We start from the raw sequence: 5,950 nt of genomic DNA, 5'->3' as shown, positions 1-5,950 counted from the left end.
GCCATTGTTTTAATGTCTGTCTCAGCACCCGACAAGGTCTTGCCTCTGTATACTCATCCTGGCAGTTCTTAGTAGACTTACTACACTTTTTAAAAGAGCATTAAAACTCATCTCCATATAGAATTTTTTGTCAGACTAGTTTCAGGGGAAATCCAAGAACACAACTTACTGAAATGTTTACTGATTTCAAGGAGAATGTGTTGAGTATAAAGTCACCCAGAGAACTGAGTGTCGATGGAGAATAAAATGGAATCTTTCCAAAGTTCCCAAAAGGCACCTTTCACATAAGAACTGATCTTGTTTGAAGAGCCTCCTCAGCCTGGGTTGGCCAACAGTTGGGATACTGTAGAACAGGGTGCTGTTAGGGTGTGTTAGGAGTTACAGAATCGTCTTAGGAATTACCCATCTGCTGGGTACTGTGTATTGCGGATTCTGTGGGAGCCATTCCAGTTGAGGGATGGATTTCTCCCAGAATCCAAGGTAGTAAGTAGTCTGTTTTCAGCGGGATTTTAAAATGTGGATTGTAGCCTTTTAAGATTCTACTCTCTGTCTCTAACTGTTTAGAGAAAAGAAGACTGGATTCTTTTAACTTAGAAATCTGGAAGTGCTTAATTACATGTTGTAATTGGCTTTTCTGAAGAAGGATAAAAACATCAAAACGGAAATCTCATCCCCAAACATTCAGACCCTAAGGATATATATTTTAAAATTCCAGGCACAGTGAGGGGGCAGTGACAATAACTAATAAAAAGATTTAAATGGACTGTCTCTTGAATCCATATTTTAAGGAAGTAAAAAAGTCTCGGGGAATGTAAAGTAAAAATACAACAGAAAGAATAAAGGTTATTAGCTGTGTTCTGGATCTGGTTTGCCTTCACTGTAGGCCTCATTTCAGTTACTAAAAGATCTTCACTGTTTTACAAGGTTCCGCTTTATCCTTTCCCACAACAAACCTTAATTCTGCTAGACAGAGAGCCTGCAGGCAACTGGTTCTGCAAATGTGGTGCTAATAAATACTGGAAAATGTTTACTCTTCAACTTTATGACAAACAGATTTGGGAAAAGTTCCGGGATTTAGCTTAACCGTCTTCCTTTTTCAGTGATTTCTGTGATGTCCTAAATAAGGCACAGTCAGGACACAGAGTACATCCAAATTGGGTTACTCTGGGGCTACTCCGATTCCTGGAGATTGGTGGAGGGGCCCCCTCTAGCAGTGAGGCCTTGGAACGTCAACAGGGAGGTGTCCTCTTGAATGCCACATGCTACCCACGATGCAGCATGTAGTATTTAGAAGCGGCCTTCTAGTTGTGCAAAGACTTAGCAAAAGGGAGTTCATTACAGCATTTTTATAATAGCAAAAAACCCAGAAATGAATGCTAATGATAGCAGAATGATTAAATGTTAGTACACACTCACAGAAGAAAGTGCAGCCATTAAAAATGTTAAGAAGTTGGGCCAGCCAAGTGGCTCGTTGGTTAAGAGTTGGCTTAGGAGCGTGAGCTCTGAGCATCAGGGCTGCTGGTTCGGATCCCACATGGGCCAGTGATGCTGCGCCCTCTACAGCTAAGATGGTGAACAACAGCTCAACCTGGAGCTGGGCTGCCGTGAGTCACCGGCGATGGCGTAGGCTGCAGCGGGGCTGTAGTAGGCTGCCGTGAGCTACCGTGAGTTGCCGTGAGCGGCTGTCCAATGGCCGGTGACCAATCTGCCTCAGCTGGGAAGAGCGCAATGATCACAATACCAACGTGGGCCAGTCAAGCGAAGTCCTCCACAACTAGACTGAAGAACAAAAGGACAGCAATTTGTCTGTTCCCCTTCCCCGATTCCCCGAAACTGTTCCCTCACCCAATTCCCCAATGAAATCTTTAAAATTATATATATTTATATATATATATATATATATATATATATATATATGTAAAAAAGATTACTTGACATGGAAAAACAATTTCTAGGGCCAGCCGAGTGGTGCGTTGATTAAGAGCTGGCTTGGGACGCCAGAGGGCCCCAGTTTGGATCCCACATATGAGGGCCAGTGACACTGCCCTCCACAGCTAAGATGCTGAACAACAGCTCAACCTGGAGCTGGGCTGCCGTGAGTCGCCGGCGACGGTGTAGGCTGCAGCCCCTGTGGCAGTGGGTTGCCATGGGCTACCGTGTGTAGCCAGCAGCCAGCGTGAGCGGCCAGCAGCCGCAGTGAGCGGCCATCCAAAAGCCGGTGACTGATCTACCTCACCCGGGAAGAGCGCAATGATGGTGCCAACTTGGGCCAGTGAAGCAACGTCCTCCACAACTAGACTGAAGAACAAAAACAACAGCAACTTGTCTGTTCCCCTTCCCCCAATTCCCCAGTGCCTTTCTCATCCCCCAATTTCCCAATTAAAAAAAAAAATCTTAAAAAAAAAAAAAGACAGTTTCTAGAGACCAAATGAAGAAAGCCAGGTTTCCAAACAGGATGTAAGGTATGATCTGATATTCTTGGGGGGGGGGGGATAAAATTTTATGTAATTTTGCTGTTGATAGAAAACAATCTGGACAGGTCTTCACCAAGGCATTAACAGTGTCATCTCTGGGTCATGGCCATAGGAGTAATTTTTTTTTATCCTTATTTGCATTTTCTAACTTTTCTGCAATGTGTGTGTATAATAAAAGACTTTAGAACTGGTGGGTCATTGGCTACATGAAATATTCATGCACGCCACCCTAGAAGAGAGCGGAAACAGTCTAGATTCTCTGGGTCTCTTCCCTGCCACACTTCAATTTTTTAGATTTGTAGCCGAGGTAAGACCAACCTCGTTGATGCCACTAACTTCCCTGCATTGATTTTTATCTCATTTCCCGATGAAATCACCTACTTACATTTTGTTGTGCATTGACACTGATTGTTTCCCTAAGAAATCCAGAGCCAATTCAACTTTTTCTTAGTTCGGGATCCATTTCCCAAGTTTCTGAGGAGCACTTAAGAAATGCCTGCTGAGACTGAAGGTGATTCAAAACCAGAGCAATTATTTATGATATTCCTCTCAGGCAAAAGTGCTCACTACAAAATGGATTTTTGGTCTTGCAGGTAACTGCTAGATTTGTGCGTCCCACTTGCTGTTATTTTTCCATGTGGTGCCCTTCCTGCCTGGGGAACTGTAGGTTGTTTTAAGTATTAGGAGGCACAGACCCTTGATAGTCCAACCCACATACAAACAAGTCTGGGAGGTGTTTGATTCCAAAGCAAATATATGCTTGCTTGGGACATTTGCTGTGGCCAACCAATTGTGGGCACTACTTGGTAGGGCTGGGGCCATTACTCATTAATCTTGACTGATTAGAAACAGATGTGGTTTAGCTGTGCTAAAATGTGGATCATCTACAAGACCTTTCAGACAGTTTCAGGGTGTGAGTAGGTGGGAGGAATTTGGGGACAATTCTAGAAATAATAAGGCCACGGTAGGCCCCTGGCACATGGGAGATGGCAAGTTAAGAGAGACTGTATGCAACTTGAATCCTTAAGAAGTTTGTCTTCTCAATCTGTCCCAATTCTACTCATTGTATAAAGCCTGGCTTGAATGTCACCTCTTCGAGGAAACCTTTCTGACTCACCTGGGAGGATTGTGCCATCTGAGTACCTTGCTCAAACCTCTGCCTGACACCTTGCATGTGTCTTGATAGAGCACTCAGCACATTATGTAGAGTTAGAGGTAATATGTCGACTCCTCAGTAGGATGTGACGCCCTCAAGGGCAGGAAAAGGACCGAGGCATCTAGAATGCCTGGCACCAGCACAGGCTGGGCACAGAGTGGGTGTCCATAACTATTTGCTGCTTGAATGTTGAATGAAAGTAGAGGGACCTGAATAAAGCTACCCCACAGATATACTGGTTCCTGAAGAACTAGGCAATAAGACAAAGATCATTATCTGGAGAGGTTACTCTAAGAAGTTTGACTTCTCTAAATGGCTCTTGTACCAAAAACCTTCTTGATAAACAATTTCTTACCTAGGTCTGCTGGGGCCATGATGCAGTTCACAAAGATAGACATAGATCCAGCATAGTATAGACACAAGATAGATGATTGAGAGTCGGAAGATTTCCGTTTAGGACCAACTCTGCCCTATATTCGCTGTGTGGTCTCCAAAAGTCGCTTAGCCTCTTGGGGCCTCCATTTTCTGATGAGTAAAATAGGCTTGAGAATGATGCTGCTTGTCCCGTAGGGTGGGTGAGGGGATTGCTGAGAAACATGAAACTACCTTTGTAAACCGTAAAGCGCCACAGAAGCAATTCCCTTACAGATAGATGGCCAGACTTCATTCTAATGTCCTTCTAGGTAAAGCGCCCTGAGAAGCCACGGCCATCACCTGAAGACAGCAGCACACAGTTCCCCAAGGAACCCCGATGGAGCCTGGAAGCTGTCCCGTGAATGTTGTTTCTTTCACTGATTGGGTTTTCTTCCAAGGCCAGGGTGGGGTGCTGCCAACCAACCATGTTTGAACCTAAAGCCGCTGTGGCTCACAGAACTGTCTCCTGCAGCAGGACTGAAAATGTGGGCAAAGGAAATGGACCATTACTCAACAAAACCTACCTTTGAGAAACGGCTGTTGTTTTCAACTTCATCCTTTGGCCATTTTGGAAAATTATTTGTGACTTTTATTTGGGCAAACAGATGTAAGGGAACCTTAGAAAGTTAAGACTGGCAAAAGGTATTTTACCTTTACAAAAGTTGTGAGAACATTCTGATGTTTTACAAAGTTGGCTGCACTGGCATTGGCTTGGTCTGCTGAGAGAGCAGGGAAATAATTTGAAATGACCAAGGTCACAGTAATCTATGGCATTTGGGTTTGAACGAGTCACCAACATGCATTCAGGGTTTAGCTGTGTTTGACTCACCACTTCCAAATTATGTATTCATTCTTTTTTTTTTTCAATATGAAAGTTTAAAAGATATACAAAAGTAGAGAAAATAGTATAAATGACCACTATTTTTCCCTCCCCCAGTTTCAAGGATTATCAACTATTTGACACTTTTGCTTCATCTTCCTCTTTTCCTTTAAAAACTATGTTCTTTTAAAACATACCCCCAACAACTCATCCTTTTGCCTGCTCCTAAATACTTCTGTGATATTTCTAAAAAATAAGGACAACTTCCTACACAAGCACACCATTATTTCTAATGGCATTAATAATTCCTACTCGTTGACCCCTGCTGAGCAGGCCAGGCTCCACTCCACTCGTGCACATGTCTCACTCCACAACCGTGTCTGACAAATCTGATATGGCTGAGATGGAGAAATTCGATCAAGTCGAAACTGAAGAAGACAAATGCAAGAGAAAAATCCCAGGCCTTCAAAAGAAACTACGGAACAGGAGAAGCCAGCAGGCGAATCGTAACGAGGCACGCACCTCTAGCAAAACACTGTACGTTCCGCAAGAGCTGCCTTCTTATTTTACTGCTTTTTAGCTGCTTAACTTTGTAAGATGCAAAGAGGTTGGATCAAGTTTTCAATGATTGTGCTGCCCCTTCTCACATCAGAGCTATTGACAACGAAGGCCGCGCCGGCCTCCCCAGTCGCCCTGGCTGGCTGGCAGAAGGGCAAGAGCCTGCATGCTGGTCAAGGACGAAGCCGGGTGGGACGACACAGAGACCCAGAGGAAACGCCAAGCTGGGCCAAGGTGTCCTGCAGGCCGTAAAATGCAGTGTCATCTGAGTGCCCTTTTCTTGTTGCTGTTCAAATGATTTTAATTATTGGAATGACATTTTAAAAAAAGTTAAGCAAATAAAAAGTTTTAAAACCTGAAAAAAAGAAATTAATAATGTCTTAATATGACCTAGCACTTTGTCCATGTTCCATTGTCCTTGGTTGTCTCAAAAATCTCTGCTTACAGTGGGAAGATCTCAGTCACGCCTTAATCATAGTGGTTAGCCTTAGCGTCATAGACAGGGACACAGAATGACATCATGGGCCT

At 43.8% G+C, this 5,950-nt stretch overlaps 1 pseudogene; it reads left to right on the top strand.

Annotated features, from left to right (window-relative positions):
- Positions 1 to 4,967: 4,967 nt before the first annotated feature.
- LOC109389023 (thymosin beta-4 pseudogene) lies at positions 4,968 to 5,605 on the top strand (annotated as a pseudogene).
- The last annotated feature ends 345 nt before the right edge of the window (positions 5,606 to 5,950 follow it).

Source organism: Hipposideros armiger, unplaced genomic scaffold, assembly GCF_001890085.2.
Source record: "Hipposideros armiger isolate ML-2016 unplaced genomic scaffold, ASM189008v1 scaffold_216, whole genome shotgun sequence".
In the NCBI taxonomy this organism is placed as follows: domain Eukaryota; kingdom Metazoa; phylum Chordata; class Mammalia; order Chiroptera; family Hipposideridae; genus Hipposideros; species Hipposideros armiger.
Note: the sequence above shows the minus strand (reverse complement) of the source record. Positions and strands in the feature narration are given on the sequence as shown.